The sequence below is a fragment of the Papaver somniferum genome, chromosome 8 (genome assembly GCF_003573695.1).
Source record: "Papaver somniferum cultivar HN1 chromosome 8, ASM357369v1, whole genome shotgun sequence".
NCBI classification, from domain to species: domain Eukaryota; kingdom Viridiplantae; phylum Streptophyta; class Magnoliopsida; order Ranunculales; family Papaveraceae; genus Papaver; species Papaver somniferum.
This window is the reverse complement of record NC_039365.1, coordinates 60,245,663-60,264,504: the sequence shown is the minus strand read 5'-3', so window position 1 is coordinate 60,264,504 and position 18,842 is coordinate 60,245,663. Positions and strand designations below refer to the sequence as shown.

Here is an 18,842-nt window from a genome sequence, read left to right as displayed (position 1 = left end):
TACACCGCATAGGCCCAAACAGGCCCAATTAGTCCCCTCGCTAGCACTATATATGTACCTACTGAAAACTTGTGTACGTGTGATGAAAGACATCCTAAGACAACTAGTACTCCATGTTGTCCTAATATTATTAACCACTTTGTTAATGAAACTCATTCATGGTGGTACTAGTTCTACAATCTAGTAAAGAAACTTCTAGTTTACCCACCTTTAAGAGAACATCTAGTCGTTAACAGCTTGAAAGCTCTTCTTCTGTCGAGCTCAAAAAACGTCTCATCTTTCTGCTGCCAATACCAGGTTGGATAGTTTCCTTTTGCTCAATTTTTACTCCCGGTTTTTGTTGTGTTAAGCCTTGAAAACCCTAAATTTGAACGAAGTACTTTGGTACGCGAATTCTAAAATTATACTCCGTATTAAGAAGATTTGGTTTTAATTGCAGTTTGGACAACCTAACGTAGGAAGCTGTAGAGTCTTGGGGTTAAAAGAGCTATTGGGGTTGTTACTTCTGAGCAATGTAGTCGATCTCGAATTCCGGTTTGTCTCGGTACCGAGCGAGACACTGGTACAACGTTGTCTCGGGGAGATTCCGTTTCCAAATCTCGGTATAATCTCGGTTCCAACTTTTATATATATAATTTCTACATATGTTATGATATAATGAAATACCATCAATCCAATAAAAAATGAACAAGCAATCATTAAGAAAACACAAAAGTGGAAACACTTCAGACTTAACTAATTAATCCCGGAAATCTTTTTTGAACAAAAGTGAAAACACCTAACAAGAACATATCTAAAATGTTACTTAAAAGAAAAACTAGTACAACTTCAGTTCACTGTCTAAAATTTTAATTAGCTCTTTAAAATTTTTATGTAACTGTCTGCTTAGATTGGAAATGCTTGGATCGATTTTGAAACGGGTGTCAAGGGAATGTATGACTTCTTCTGGACTCACGCCTTGATATCTGACGAGGTCAATCAAGGAATTCAACTAAACTGCAATTGTTCTACCCCAAATGCTGTAACCGAGAAATGTGACGAATACCTTGACGAGGCAGATGATTTAGTGGAAGATATCTTCATCTTTGACATCTACGCTCCATTGTGCTTTTCTTCTTCGACCACTCCCCATGTACGTAATTCTTTCCAATACAGGTACATTAATATAATTGTCAGTAACTCTAATTAGTCTATTCTTACTTGAACAGATTGCAACCTTTAATCCATGTTCTGACAACTACATTTCCAATTACTTAAACATTCCTCAAGTACAAAAAGCTCTTCATGCCAATGTCACTGCTCTTCCATATCCATGAGAGTCTTGCAGGCAAGAAAACAACACATTTCCATGACATCATTCACTTTTCTTCTTCTTTTCATTTATCAAATTTCTTTCTTAAAAAAATTCCAGAAAACTTGGCAGAGATAATAATTACTCATTTTCTTTGTTTTGTAATTTTTTTAAAAAAACAGCGATATGGTAGAAAAGCTTTATCATGATTCTACATTAACAGTACTTCCAGTGATTAAATAGATTATGAACAGTGGGATTTATGTTTGGATGTATAGGTAACAAGCTCATATCTATAGTATTTCGCTTTAGAATTCGGGTTCTACATGACTTGGTACAAAGTTAACATTAATAACAAGATTCGAGTTATCCCTGTCTCAGCCGGAATTCCGGTTCGTTTCCGCCTCATCTCGGACAGAATTCCGGTTCGTTTCCGGGTACTTTCCGTCTCGGCGGAAAGTTGTGTTTCTTTTTATGTTGGTCTGAAAACGAAAATTCCTCTGGAATTCCGGCGGAGATGTCCGAAATTGACTACATTACTTCTGAGACCCAGGGCCAGAGAGAGAAAGAGAGAGTTGTTTGCGAGCAAGAGACTAGGTTTCTTTGTGTAATTGTGTGGATACATTGCCCTGTATACAGGGGGGGTGTTTCAACTATGTCCGGAAAGGAGACAAAAATTCTAAGTGTGGTTAAAAGTATCCAAAAGCTCAGTTCTAAAGACGAGCAAGCAAAACAACAAGTTGAAGAGTTAGGCGAGCAAAGTATGGCTGTAGAGGAGTCTGAAATTCAAAGCGTCGTTGAAATTTTGGAAGAGCAGGGTTCAAAAGATGAGCCAGCAGAGAAACAAGACATAAGCGATAAAGTCTTGCGCGAGTTCAGTGTGGCTGCAATGGAGATGAGAACTACACTTTTGGTGAAAGATCCTGAAAAGCATGAGACAGAAAGGGAGCACGACAAGAAAGAAAACCCCAAAATTAAGGAGTCCAGCGAGGTTAAGGAGAGGGGAAGTGAGTCTGCAGCCCACCCCGTTCCACCTCCTCGATCTGCTAATCTTACTTCTCCTACTAGTCATGTTGGCCTTGGAAATGTATCTCCATTGTTGGAACCTGCTCGTGCATCACATCAGTCTCTAGTGCAAGGAACTGAACCACCGAGGCAAACAATGCTTGTCGAACACGCTGGGAATGATGTGGCAGAAGGAAATGATGAAAAACGTGCAACTCTCCAGATGCTTGGGATGAAATTCTTGCGACTTGCTCATAGGCTTGGGGAGACTTCTCAAAATCTTGTTGTTGCTGAGGTGTTATACAAGCTTGGATTAGCTGAGCAGCGCCAAGGGAGAAACCAAAGCCGTGTTGCTGCATTTAGCTTCGACCGCGCAAGTGCCATGGCTGAGCAGGTCGAAGCATCTGGGAAACCTCTCGACCTTTCTTGCTCAATAATGGTTCTAGGGAAATCCGGGGTAGGTAAAAGTGCAACTATTAATTCAATATTTGATGAAGTTAAGTCTAGCACAAACGCGTTTGAAACAGGTACGAAGATGGTCCAAGATGTGGTGGGAACAGTTCAAGGGATAAAGGTGCGGCTGATTGATACACCTGGCCTTCTAGCATGCGGGTTAGATCAGCGGCAGAACGAGAAAATCCTCTATTCTGTTAAACGATTTATCAAAAAGAACCCACCAGACATCGTACTGTACCTCGATAGGTTAGACATGCAAAGCCGAGATTTTGGTGATATGCTCCTGCTGAGAACAGTCACCAAAATTCTTGGACCTTCAATTTGGTCTAATGCGATTGTGGTCCTAACACATGCTGCCTGTGCTCCACTTGAAGGCGATAGTAGGACTGCCTTAAGTTATGAGTTGTTTGTCGCTCAGCGCTCTTATGTAGTCCAGCGAGCTATCGGTGAAGCTGCCAATGATACGATTCTCATGAACCCTGTTTTACTAGTGGAGAATCATAATGCAAGCCGAACAGATGAGCTTGTGCAGAGAATCTTGCCAAATGGCCTGGCTTGGAAACCTCATTTGTTGTTGCTCACTTTTGCGTACAAGATTCTTACAGAAGCTGACACAATTCTAAAATTGCAAACAAGTCCACCTGAAAAACCTCTTGCTAATAGTTTGATTTTGTTAAAAGTCCTTTTGCCATCTCTTATGCAATCAAGAGCACAAGTAACATTCCCAGATGAGCAGTTCAATGATGTAGATAGTATGGATGAGTCATCTGATTCAGATGATGAAGCGAATTATGATGAGTTGCCTCCATTTGATGCTTTAACGAGGGCCCAGATTTCCAAGCTAAGCAAATGCAGAAAAATGCCTATTTTGATGAGCTAGAATACAGGGAGAAGCTTTTCATGAAAAAGCAGTTGAAGGATGAGAAAAATCTGATGAAGTTAATGAAGAAAACGGAGGCATCGTCTGACGATGTAGCCGACAGATTCTATGGGAGTAACATAAAGGAAGAAGGCGATGATGGTTCGACTAACCAATGGCTCGTGAGGCCTGTCCCTGAACCAGATAATAATTGTGGTGATTTCCATGCTGGTCATGATGCTATATATGTGGAAAGGTTGTTTGCCATCAAGAAAAAGACACCCTTGTCTTTCAGTGCGAAGGTTAGGAAGGATAGGAAACAGGCCAAAATCGAGATGGATGTGGCTGGTTCAATTAAGCATGGGGAAGGGAGAGTGACTACTCTTAGTTTTGAGTCTATTGATATGCAGCCTATTGCAAAAAGCATCGGGTATGATATTGAAAAGGAAATGGTATATACTCTCCGCAGCGATACAGGATTCACAATTTCAGACACAATAAGACAATTGTGGGTCTTTTGCTTACTCGTTTAGATGACGCCTTAGCTACTGGAGTGAAGGTAGAAGATCAACTGATTATTAACAGAAGTCTCCGATTGGTTATGACGGGTGGTGCAGTGACTGGTCGTGGTGATATTGTGTTGGGTGCAATAATTAAAATAAAGAAAAAATCAAATAAGCAAAAGTTATTGATACTTATCTCCTTTATAATGGAATTGATCGATTGACGAAACGAACGAGCTTCTCATATCTCCACAACAGCAATAAGGCAAAACTTTGGAAAAACAGAGTGAATCACGTGTTCAACATGTTGCCCTTAAGACATTAGCGCCCGGCTACACTCAAGAGTGATGCTATATCCCTCACAGGACGGATATCTCCAGGATAAAACACCCTACTACACCTACTACTAGTATATGTAGTAGATGCTCAACTTGAGCTTGGCAACTCCGAAAAAACCGTTAAGGAAAATCGCGAACTCTAAAGAAACGCTATAAAATATTTTTCCTTAGGGGTCCCTCTAAAATATAGAGCAACCCCTTTCCCACAGATTTTACAAAAGTAGTGAATTTCTTTATATAATGGAATAAAACAATTTAAGAAGTGGAAACTCCACAACGTGGGACTAATAAGTTTTTCATTCACAAAAGAAAACAATAAATTATTATTTTTGTTAAAACCATTAAAAATAAATTTTTATTAATCGTTTTCCAACAATCCCCCACATGAATGAAAACTCAATAAAACAAAAAAACACAGATAGATCTTGGTAAATCAACAACCCAATCTCACGAACCGAACTGAGTGAAAAGACAGACAGATCGTGCATGTTAAAGTCATACTAGACATTCCAACGCCATCTCCCATACACAATAGTGTGTTGACCCCAGGGTCATACTATGGATCGCAAAAATCATATAGTATAGAGAGCTTTCATCTTTAGCTCCTCACAAGTGAGACTAAAGGTTCCTTTCACCAAAGTGAAAAAGCATGAACTAGTGAACCCTTAGTGACCCTTAGGTCCTAAGTTCCAGTAATACCAAAACCATCAAAACGAAAATCACATAAAAAGCGCAGGAAATACCATTTTAGGCAGAGGTGTCCATGAGGTCTTGAACCTTTTCTTAGTGAGATATTACCGGAATTACTTGCTAGAGACAATGAACTATGTCTTGAACTGCTAGCATTTGATGTAAATCGCGATAACAACCACGGATGATATCTCCAAGGGTGCTGCCAAGCTCATGCCGTTTTGTCCAATTTGGCCCTGGACATATCCTGTTTCTCAGAATGCTCTAGAGAATCAAAGCTCATATTCTCATAGGAAGCGGCCCACTTCCTCATTCAGATAGGTGAGTTTCCATAAAGAGTGTTACTGCTACACCCCACTTCAATCTTAAATTGAAACTATATAACTCATTAAGACTTCTTAAAAGTCATCCTTCACATGCAGTCACACTATCACGTCTACACCATAGGGAAGGGACAAAGAATGAAAGTCTCTGATAGTGTTTACCTTTACCCACCACAAATTAGTTGTCTCATTCGAAACCTTGATCTTGGGATCTCCAATCATCAAGGTTGAGTATCCTTCATGGCAAGTTTAATTTATGAGCTTAAGCCCCATCCCCTTCGATGTGTTTCTAACAATCTCTTTGGATGAACCTTTCGTCAAAGGTTGCGCGATATTCTCCTTGGACTTTATCCAATCAATGGAAATAACGCCAATTGAGATTAGTTATTTTTAGCTTTAGCTATTATAGCTTGGCTAACACAGTATATAGATATAGCTGGCACATGCCTATGCCAGAGAGGAATGTCTTCTAAAAACCATCTTAGGCACTCATCCCCCTCTCGTGCTTTATCTATCGCAATACTCTCAGATTCCATAATGAATTGAGCAATATATGTATGTTTGGAAATCTTCCAAAACAAACCTTCCTGCTAGAGTGAAAACATATCCACTCGTAGACTTAAGACTCCTCTGAGTCAACTATCCAGTTTGCATCACAAAGTCTCTCAAGGACAGCAAGATACCTTTCATAAACCAAACAAAATGTAATAGAGTATTTTAGGTACCGTAATACTCTACTAAGTGCATCCCAATGCTCTTGCTCTGGAAAACAAGTATATCTACTTAACTTACTCACACTATAGGCAATGTCTGTACACTTACAGTTCATTAAATTCATCAGAAATCCTATAACTCTTGAGTATTCAAGTTAAGATACTCCACTATCCTTAATTTTCTTGAGTCTACAAGAATAATCGTACAGAGTACAAGCAGGCTTACAATCACACTGATTGTATCTCTTAAGCACAAAATTCAACATAATGAGAACGACTAAGACTATAAATGCTATATTATCTTCTAATCCTCATCCCTAAGATTACATCAACAGGGCCTAAGTCTTTCAAGTCAACGTTCTCATTCAGCGATGTTTTTTTTTTAGTGGAATTAATCACATCTAAGTTTGTATCAAGTATAAGCATATCATCAACATACAAGCATACAATCACACAGGTATTCTTAACAAGTTACTTGTAAATATACTTGTCAGATTAATTAACTTAAATCCACTACACATTATTACATGATCAAATTTTCCATGTCACTGTTTACGTGCTTATTTGGAACCGTACAAATATTTATTCAACTTACAAACTTTGTCTTCATAATCTTTCACTACAAAGTCCTCAGGTTGGTCTATGTAAATTTCTTTATCCAATTCACAGTTTTAGAAAAGCTGTCTTAACATCCATCTGATGTATCTCCAAGTTGTTAATGGAAGCAATATCAATTAGCATCTCAAGAGAAGTAATTCTCGTCACAAGTGAATAAGAATCAAGAAAATCTACACTTTCTTTTAGTTTATATCCTTTAGCTACCAACTTAGCATAATAATTTTTCTACAGTTTCATCTACCTAACGTTTCCTCTTAAAGATTCATTTACATTTCATGGTCTTACTCCCTGGAGGTAAACTAGCAAGCTCCCAAGTCAGGTTCCGACGGACTGAGTCCATTTCACTAAATGAAGCTTCTTACCAGAATGGGGTTTTAGTAGATATCAAGGATTCTTTACAAGTACGGGGATTAGACTAAGCTAGTCATGTTATGAAGTCGGCTTCATAAGAAGTCTCAAGTCTAATTTTTTTTTTTTACTTCTCTTAGGCTCAACCGTAACTTCATCTTCCTTTAAGATAAGTTCTGACTATTTGAAAATAAATCTAGGGATCAACAACACATCTCTAATGAGGTACAGGTTTAAGAATAAACATCTTCAAAGAACTCAACATCCCTAGATTATGTAATAGTAATCACACCAAAGTCATAAAAAATCACACCAAAGTCTGAAAAATCAGAACACACAACCAAAAATCTATATGTAGAAATATACTCAACATACCTTATATGAAGACACAATCAACATTTTTGGTTTCTATCTACTTCTTTTAGGAAGACGAGTGGCAAACTTAGTCAAACACCCCCACACTTCGATGCATTCATAAGAAGGTCATCTACCTATCCACAAATCATATGGAGTTTTATCTGATCCTTAAGGGTACTCTATTCAGGATATACTAGTTAACATGACTGCCTCCCCCAACAAGGCCGCAGGTAATTCTGAACTAATCAACATGACAATTATCATGTTCTTAAGGATACAGTTGTTATGTTCAAGGCTTCTAATTGGTTTTGAACTTCAAGTTTATACATCTTAAGGCTTCTAAGGCATCATCCTTATCCCTAAGCAAGTATACAAGACAATACCTCGTACAATCATCTACGGAAGTTATAAACCATCTTTTACCACAGTGATTTTAGGTTGAACTCATGTCATCTAGTCCTAACTGAATTAATTCTAAAGGCTTAGAATTACTCTGAACATTTGTGCTAAAAAGTTTTAAAGCAAATTTGATTCTTCACAGGTTTCACTTTTATGTTCAAAGTCCAAACTAAATTTGGGTACGCAGGTTATGTTATCCAGTTAAGCATTGACTTATAAGTTTACGGTTACAAGCTTACCACATAAAACAATCAATCACATAAAGAAAGCACAAGAATCAACTATGTTCACATCATCAGTTTTTTTCGTTAAGCTTATATAGACCCAAAGTCCTATAACTCTTGCTTAAAAAATAACTTCCTTGTTACAACAAGTTTTCCAGAAAAAATTAAGATCTTAAATATTTTTCCATCTACAATAGAACAAGATACAAGATTCTTGCATATGCTTGGAACATGAAAACTTCATTCAATGTGAGAGTATTACAGATATGAGCTTCTGCTCGACCTTTTCCTTTTATGCAACCTCTATTGCAGATGAGTTACTCAAAAAGAGTTTCTCGACATCCCCTATCCTCTGATAGGAGGTGAACATGTCTCTGTTTCAACAAACATTATTGGTGGCTCCAGAGTCCACCTTCTGGTCTCTCACATTGGTTGTTAAAATAACTTCCGACATCATGTCAATGAACTTGTTCTAATTTGTTTCAACTAAATTAGCATTAACTCTCTACTTATTAAGGTTTTATGTTGTCTACACTTTACTACCGTATGGCCCGGAATTTTACAAACATAACAATCACCCTTAATTAAAGTAACGCTGGATTCAGTTTTACGAAACATACCTTTCTTATGAAGACTACAGTTAGAGTTGTGTTTGATATTCCCTCCTTTGTCAGCTTTGGAAGACTTGTGTTTATCCACATGCGCCTGGTATCCATGTTCCTTTTCAATTTCATGTCACAATCTTCGTTTATACTCTAACCACGGACTCGGTAATTTCCCAATCACCTAATACACCACATCTCACAAACCTTAGTTCCGAAACCGAAGATAAAATATGAGTTTTGAAGATAATATCTAGATTTACAAACTTCGTTTAAACCACCATATCAAAAAACTCATGATTACCCCATAAAAAATACTTTAGTTAACAACAAAAGTTTGCCCGTCAGAATTTTCAGGAACATTTGTCTGTTTTGTAAAATATCAAAAAAATACTTTTACAACTCCAAAAATTCTGAAATTTTACGTGGGTAACTATCAGGATGTCTACTAAGTTGTGTCAAAATGGTTCATCGAAATTCCTTCTAGGATAAGAGATAATCTCGAAACTCTACAGCTTACCAAAAAATTGTTTTTGTTTTTCACTCCACAATTAACATCCATGATTCACAAACCAACCAACCATTTTCGATTATTACAAATTATAATGTCTTAAGATTGTTGGGTGTAATAATTAAAATAAAGAAAAAATCAAATAAGCAAAAGTTATTTATACTTATCTCCTTTATAATGGAATTGATCGATTGACGAAACGAACGAGCTTCTCATATCTCCACAACAGCAACAAGGCAAAACTTTGGAAAAACAGAGTGAGTCACGTGTTCAACACGTTGCCCTTAAGACATTAGCGTCCGGCTACACTCAAGAGTGATGCTATAGCCCTCACAGGACGGATATCTCCAGGATAAAACACCCTACTACACCTACTACTAGTATATGTAGTAGATGCTCAACTTGAGCTTGGCAACTCCGAAAAAACCGTTAAGGAAAATCGCGAACTCTAAAGAAACGCTATAAAATATTTTCCCTTAGGGGTCCCTCTAAAATATAGAGCAACCCTTTTCCCATAGATTTTTACAAAAGTAGTGAATTTCTTTATATAATGGAATAAAACAATTTAAGAAGTGGAAACTCCACAACGTGGGACTAATAAGTTTTTCATTCACAAAAGAAAACAATAAATTATTATTTTTATTAAAACCATTGAAAATAAATTTTTATTAATCGTTTTCCAACATATTGTATATGTCGGCAGCTTAGAGGCGAACTTGAGAGACAGGAATAATCCTCTGGCTCGTTCTTTTTCAACATTTGGAAGCTCTTTCATCAGTTGTAATGGCGAGCCCGGAATTGCGGGCAGCGTACAAACCCAAATCCCTTTAGGTCGGAGTTCGAACTTGGTTGCTTATGCTAACTTCAATAACAGTAAAACTGGCAAACTAAGTATTTGTTTGAACACTTTTCAACATCTTCAAATAGCTCTTGTTGGACTGGTTCCACTAATCCGTAAGATAGTTTGTAAGTATCAAAAAATGTCTATGGATAATGACTAACGCACAATGCTTCTGATCCATGTATGTTTCTTTGTGGTGGGAGTACGTAGTTGTGCAACTTTTTTTTTTTTTTTTGCTGAGTTATAGATTTTGAAACTTAATTGTTATTAGTTTCTGGTTTCGGTCTTGAATGTGGCGTCATTTTTAATTTTATTTTTTTGATCGGTTGAACGTGGTGGCGTTATTACATTTTAGGATATAGATTGTTAAAGTAAGGATGTGCAACCATTTGAGCAGAAAATCGATCTGCTCACTGGAACCAAATCTATAAACGTTATGAGTCTTCTAACAGTCAAAGATATTCTACTGTGACCATTAATTGGAAGAGTTTATGTCTGATCCTAGTGACTACAGATTATTAGTGGGAGCATTACAATATCTCACATGGACAAGACCTGAAATTGGTTTATTACAATATCTCACATGGACAAGACCTGAAATTGGTTTTGCAGTGAATCAAGTTTGCTTACATATGCAAGATCCAACTGATATTCACTTAGTTGCATCAAAGAGAATACTAAGATACATCAAACATACTCTAGATTATGGTATACTCTCTTCTCCAAAGGTTTGTTAGCTCTTCATGGCTTTAGTGATGCAGATTGGGAAGGTTCAGTTGATACAAGAAGATCCACATGTGGTCATTGTATATTTTTTTGGCTCAAATCCAATTTCTTGGTCTAGCAAAAGACAGAATGGTGTTGCTAGGAGTTCTACTAAGGCTGAATACAGGTCTCTAGCCAACACTGCAGTTGAGGTTGTTTGGGTTAGCAAACTTCTCAAAGATCTTCATCCTTTTCTTCCTACACCACCACTAATCTCTTGTGACAATCAGAGTGCAGTTTCCTTGTCATCCAATCCTGTTTTTCATAGCAAAATGAAGCATCTTGCCATTGACTTTCACTTTGTCAAGGAGTTGGTTCAGAATAAGAGTTTGAAGTTCATGTTTCTTTCCACATTTGATCAAATTGCTGACATTTTGACCAAGGGTATGGCTCGTCCCAGATTTTATTTTCTTCGGCACAGGCTTAAAGTCACCCCTTGCAGTCTTCTTTCCACATTGGATCAGATTGCTTACATTTTTACCAAGGGTATAGTTGGTCCCAGATTTGATTTTCTTCGGCACAAGCTTAAGGTCACCCCTTGCAGTCGACTACAGCTTGAGGGGGGTAATTGGAAGAGTTTATGTCATATTTTCATGACTAATATCCGTACTGTAATATTTGTGTCCGTACAGTCACATGTGATGTTCATATGTGTAATTTTCGGGTATTGTCTGTTGTTGACAGACTGTAAGTCTAATAGTCCTCTCTCTGTGTCTGTATAAATACACACTTTATGTGTGGTTGTAGAGTTAGGATGATTAGCATTGAATAAAAGTGAAACATTAATACTATGGTATCAGATGAATACTCTTCCGCACCGCCATTAATGGCTTCTTTTCAGATCTGATTTTTTTTTTTAGTTCTTTCTTTTCTTCTCTTTTCAGATTAAATTTCTTGTTTGTTTCATCAGTTCCAATTAATCATCAACTCCTCTTTTTTCTTCAAATTTGTTTTTCATGGCGGTTTACGAATCAAGAATCTCTAGTATTCTTCTTAATCAAATCTCCAGTATTCTCTCTTACAAACTCAAAGGGGATAACTTTCTTACTTGGAAAGCTTTATTGATTCCTCTATTGAAACGATATCGATTTCATGGCTTTCTTGATGAAACAACTCCATGTCCTCCATATATGGTCAATAGCGCTGTAAATCCTGGTTATACAGCTTGGAATGACGATGATGCAACTCTTATATTATGGATTCAAAAGTCAATCTCAGATTCAGTGATTCCATATGTTACAGGAGAAGATACATCTAAAGATCTATGGGATGCAATTGAAGCAAGATTTGGAAGAAATTTAACTCAACATTCGATTCAACTACGTTTAAAACTTCAATCACTACGTCTTGGATCAGATATTATTTCTAATTTTCTTAATGACATCAAGAAAATTCAAGATGAGTTGTTTGCAGCTAGAACTAGAATATCAGATGAGGAATTAGTCATCATCATTCTTAATGGATTAGGACCAGAATACAGTTCTTTCTCTACTTCGATTCGTATTCGTAATCCTCCAGTTACTTCTAAGGAACTTCACAATCTACTTTTAAGTGAAGAAGTAGTTGTTACTACCAAACAAAAAGATTTGTTATCTAAGGCTAATGCCAGAGCCTTTGCTGCCAATGCTAGACCTAATTCTCAGTTTGTTAGAGGAAGAGGTTACTCTCATTTCCCATCACCACCTCATTTCTCATATCCTTAGTTTCAACAATATCCTCATTTCTCATATCATGTGAGACAACCATTCACATCATATCCTAGAGGATTTTCACATTATCAGTCTCAGTCAGCTCTTAAATTTGCATCTAATGCTTCACCTTCATATATACCTGGAGCATCATCTTCTTCTTCTTCTGCACCAACATCTGACAAAGCTTGTCAGCTCTGCAAGAAAGAAGGACACTTAACACCAGATTGCATGCACATGTTTAATTTTGCTTGTCAAAGTTCCTTTATTCCTCAACATATCAGTGCAATGCTTTCTACTTTTCAAATGATTGGTGACAGTCCATGGTATGCTGACTCTGGTGCAAATAATCATATCACTAATGATGTCTCTAAGCTTCACCAATCTACACCTTTTGAATGAGCTGAGGAAATACAAGCAGCTAATGATCAAGGTATGCAGTTACACACATTGGTTATGTCAGTAAAACAACTGCTTCTTCTACTTTTGATCTGAATAATGTTATGTCGGTTCCTAAATCATCTCAAAATCTTCTTTTTGTCCACAAGTTTACAAGTGATAATAATTGTTTTATATCCTTTGATTCTGGTGGTTTTACTGTAAAGGATGTCTCATCTGGGAAGATCATTTTTCAAGGGCCGCATGAATATGGTTTATATCCAATGCATTATTCCAAGAATCTCAACAAAAACAAAGCCTTATCCAGCATTACTACCTCAACAGCTACATGGCATAGAAGATTAGCTCATCTGAAAAAGCGAGGGTCTAACAACACCACCCAATATTTCGCTTAGCAATCTGTATATGGACAAACTCGAATATACTTTTAATAGAATCAACAAGACTCAATCAATTAAAATTATATCAACGAGTTTATATCTCTCTTCTTGATTTGATTTACTCAAGCAAGAACTGCGAGTTCAAATCAAATACAAGGAATAACTTGGATGGTACCAAAGACCAATATCCAAGGATAAATCAATATCAATCAACAACCAAGGGTCGGATTTCCAATTGTTTGATTCAAACGCACAACCTGTATTATTTCAATTATATAAACAAATATAATGCGGAAATAGAAATAACACATACACCAGAAATTTTGTTAACGAGGAAACCGCAAAGGAAGAAAAACCCCGGGACCTAGCCTACTCCAAGCTAACTTCGGACTGGACTGTAGTTGAACCCCAATCAGTCTCCCACTGATCCAAGGTACAGTTTTACTCCCCACGCCTCTGATCCCAGCAGGATACTGCGCACTTGATTCCCTTAGCTGATCTCACCCACTAATAAATATTGCTACGACCCAAAGTCGAAGACTTGACAATAAACAAATCTGTCTCACACAGACAAGTCTATCAAAGGATCAATCTGTCTCCCACAGATAAACCTTAAAAGGCTTTATTTCGTATTTTGATAATAATCAAGGTGAACAGGAACCAATTGATAATCCGGTCTTATATTCCCGAAGAACAGCCTAGAGTTATCAATCACCTCACAACAATCTTAATCGTATGGTAGCGAAACAAGATGTTGCGGAATCACAAACAATGAGACGAAGATGTTTGTGATTACTTTTTATATCTTTCCTATTGGAGATATCAATCTCAAGCCAATCAATCTGATTGTACTCGTACGATAGAAGATGCAAGATCAGATCACACAACTACGATAAAAGTAGTATCGGTCTGGCTTCACAACCCCAATGAAGTCTTTAAGTCGTTAACCTGGTTTTAGAAGAAGAAAACCAAAGGTTAAAGGATAACCGACTCTAGTATGCAAACTAGTATCACACGTGAGGTGTGGGGATTAGTTTTGCACAGATACTAGAGTTCCCCTTATATAGTCTTTCAAATCAGGGTTTGCAATTAAGTTACCTTGGTAACAAAGCAATCAATATCCACAGTTAGATGAAAACCTGATTTAGATTCAAGCTAATATTTCTCAACCGTTAGATCAAAAACTTAGCTAGTTATACACACTTGACAATGCACGCTTCTAGGTTTGTTAACCGTACCCAAAGGTATGCACTTGTTGGTTCAACAATAGTTAACCAAATGGTTATCCATATGAGCATTCCATATCAACCATGTTCTTCTTCACCATAACTAGTTCAAATGATTTCAAATGAACTAGTTAGAGAGTTGTTCAATTGCAAGGAAATCTCATGTACTACACAAGATATAATTGAAGCAAAGATGATTTAATTCACTTGAATCGGTTCATGAATTTTTATAGCCACGGTTTGCAAATTGCATTCCTTAGTCTTTTTAAGTTTAAGTTCAGAAATCATCTTCAGATATATAACCTTCCCAAGTTCGCAGACTAGGTTCGCGGACTTAAGTTACCTGCCAGAGTTTACAAACTCCAGCAAAAATTCTCGGGTATGAGAACTTCGCCGGTTCGCGGATTGGGTTCGCGGACTAAGTTCGCGGACTTAGTTTCACGCAAATAGTTTGTCAACTCCAGCATAAATTCTCGGGTTTGAGAACTTCGGCAGTTCGCGGAATGAGTTCGCGGACTTGGCTCACGCCATTCTTCCGGTTCTCTTGATCAATAAATTTCGCAAACTTTGGTTCAAGGAATAGTACTTATACATAAATGTGTTTCCACAACAATGCTTATGTCCACCATTGGTTATATAATCTAAACTCTCATTTCAATCATTGAAACATTCTTAGAGGACGTTATATAGTTGTTACACCATTTCTCGTCAAAGCAACTTTCAAGATGATTGAAACATATCATGAATTTCGTCACATGGTAAAGATAAACTTGGTTAAAGCGAAAATCTTACCAACTCATATTTCGAGATATAGATAGGCGAGGTATACTCGGCTCGAAATACCAAATGTGTATAATCAAAGTCTATATATATATAACATACGACTTCTTGTCTCAAAGAGTAGGAGATAGAGTAGATAGACTTTTGAGTGATAGATAAGTTCAAGTCTTCACATACCTTTTTGTCGAGAAGTTCCACCGGTTCCTTGAGTAGTTCTTCCACTTGTATGATGAATCGCCATGAAGTCCTTGAGCTCAACTACACTTTTTATCCTAGTCCGAGACTTAGATATAATAGACTAGAAATTAAGACTTATAGTTTTGATCAATAACATGGACAAACATGCTTGAGATAGCAACGCATGCGGGTTCGACCGAGCAATGCTCTAACAATCTCCCCTTTTGTCAATTTTAGTGACCAAACTGTCAATACATATGGAATACAAAAAAGATAAAGAAACTTTAGTAGCTCATATTCCACATGTCTAATCTTCAACATTCCTCGAAATCTTCGTCACTTCCAAGTACTCCAATGATCCCAAAGGTTGTAAGTTTAGCATCACCTTTGTTGAAGATCCGTAGCTATAACAATGAGAAAACATAGTTCTGGATCATTGTTATACAATGTCATAGTATTATTACACAGCGTCAAAGTTCAATTGTATCATAACTTCAACAATAATACTATGGTGATATGTATCACTCCCCCTTAGTCAATACTCCATCTCACATGGAAACCACTCCCCCTTACACAATGATCCAAAAACCATATGTATTTGTAGTGTGAACTACATATTAATTCTCCCCTTTTTGTCAATAAAATTGGCAAAGGTACAAGAACGGGGTCAAAATGAAATTTCCGAGAGAGACATTTCATGACAAAAAGAAAAAAAAATACATACCAACTAATTTAGATGCAATCATAAAGCCGAAGCTAAATGCATTCATCAAGGAGTTTAAAGATACAAGATAACCCCTCTAAAATTCCACAGCCGCACACCCCTCAAGATATGACCATTAAGCACAAGCTCAAAAGAACTCTCCCCCATTTGATGTCATCCCCGAAGGAACAACAAGAGCGACCTTAATTTCGAAAGAAAAGAAGGATTTTTATTGGACACAAAAGACCATGAGAATGATTTCCTATATCCAAAAACTCAATCAAATTAATCACAAGTAAACCCATGATTAATTTAATCGGAATACTCAATCAAATTCAACACAAAAAGTGATCAATTCAATTGATTATACTCAACATAAGAGAATTTATGGAGACACGAAAATACTCAACTAGATTAATTACAAGAGAACCCATAATTAATCTAATTAGAATACACAACCAAACTAATCCCAAAAGTAATCAATTTAATTGTCATTTGTTTTGCTCGACATAAGAAAATTTACGGAGCAATAACTAAATAACCAAACAAGATGATTAATTTAGTTCAATATGCTCGACATAACATATCTCATGGAACACCAACCAAGCTAAAAAAATCAACTTGGTTGTATAGTGCTCAACATAGGATACATTACGGAGCCTCACAGTAATACATAAAATATGGATCAGGGATGATCAATACTGCGGAATACACAAGGATCCATCACTATTTGCATAACGATTTTTAATAGACATAATCCTTGAAAACAAAATATTTTAGCCTATCTTCCATCAAATATTTGACAATATAGGCTTAACTTTTGTATTTGTCAAAAGTCCATTCATTCTTTTATCAATACGTGAATACAGATAACGAATGACTTTACTTTTGACAAAGTATGGGACAAACATAGTTCACGGACGTAAACATACATATACCGTAACAAATTGCAATATAACAAATCATAAAGATTAATACTGCAAAAACATCATCTTCCAAATAGTTTTTAGAATTTAAACCAATAAACCTAAAAAAGAACAAGAATATGAAAAATAATAGTTATGTGTAGTCACAATCATTGCTATTCCAAGCACTAGTTATTCTTCCAACTAAACCAAAAAGAAGACATACTAGGCAACATAAACAAAACTCAGTTTTCCTTGATGATTTATACCTCTGGAAATGGTCCATCGAAATAGGAATCACTGATATCCTTGACCTTGTTGACCGCAGAGACCCCATGTTCATGAGTGAGAACATTATTTTTTCGATCAATAATGCGAGGAAAATGTCGAGCCTTAGCGCAGTCAAGAATAACTTTCTTCTGATTCCTAATCAAGATGTTCTGAGTACCAAGGATTTTTTCTTGTCCATCAATAAGCTGGTTTATCTGCACTTGAAGGTTAGGAAGTTCGTTCTTTACTTCATTCTGAAAGAGAATTAAATCCTTGATAGATTCTCCAATCCAAGAGTTATAATCTTTCCTTTCAAGCATCTTCTTCAAAATAAACTCTTGAGAAGGATCACTTCCTTTGAGATCATCCTTTACAGTAGGGTTAACTTCTTCTTTGGGAACAGTTCCCATCGAGTTCCTTTCTGAAGATTAATGAATGCATATATCAGATATATATATATATATGTTCAAGTGTACACCCTAGATAGAAACCCTAGAGTTCCTTGAGGACATATGGACGTTCGTGGACTAAGCCATACGCCAAAAAATGGACCCAACCAGGAAAACTGCATACTGTGACGCTTTCAAAAAATTTCTAGCCCTAAAAAGAAAGGTCACAGTGATGAAAGAAAGAAATACTAAAAACTCACATCGCAAGATATCAAACATACAAAGTGATGAAAATCAGCTAATCACTTGAGCATCACTCAAAAATCATCCTTGTATCTCTCAAGTTAGATACAAGAACGGAACTTTCTGCTACTAGGTAGCAGAGGGAGACATAGTCTCACCATAGGTTTTGAGAGAGTAGTTGTGAATTCCACTAGGATATCTAACCTCAGCATTTCTTGTTTTCCCTTGGCAGTTTCCAAGTATAGGAAAATTTCTCATAGCCCTTCCCGAAGGTTCAAGAAAAAAGGCTTTCTGATTATTGAGTCTAGGACCTCTAGAGAACGGTTCTAAAGGATTTTCCGAAATGGGTCTCCATACTCTAGACTTAGATTTACCAGAGTTGTTCTTATAAGCACAGGACATGCTTTCATTAGCATCACAAGAATTTATACCACTAGAATGCACCAAAGTCTTGTAATGATTTCTAGGAAAGAGATCATTTTTATAAGATGCCTGGTTTCCTGTGAGCATGAGGTTCACTGCAGTAGTCGACTGACTATTTACTCCATTGACCGTGGAAAGAAGCAAATTACGAAGTTTAGAAAAAAAAATTCTTCCTGGAAAAACAACGGATAGCATAGTGATTTCCTTTTCCATAGAAAGTACATGATCGTGGAGAAGACGCAGCAGACGACATTTGTTTTAACTTTACAGCCCTGTGAGAAGACTGTAAGTTGTATAAACTTTTCTTGACATAATCTTCTTCTGGAGAATATTTCTTCATGTACTGTATGTCAAGAGGGACAAAAGACTTTTTCCTTAAGACAGAGTTTTCCTTTTCCAAGGTCATACACTGTTCA

General features: G+C 36.8%; 1 pseudogene; it reads left to right on the top strand.

The window, feature by feature from the left end:
- The first annotated feature begins 1,808 nt into the window (after window positions 1-1,808).
- LOC113305590 lies at window positions 1,809-10,238 on the top strand (annotated as a pseudogene).
- The last annotated feature ends 8,604 nt before the right edge of the window (window positions 10,239-18,842 follow it).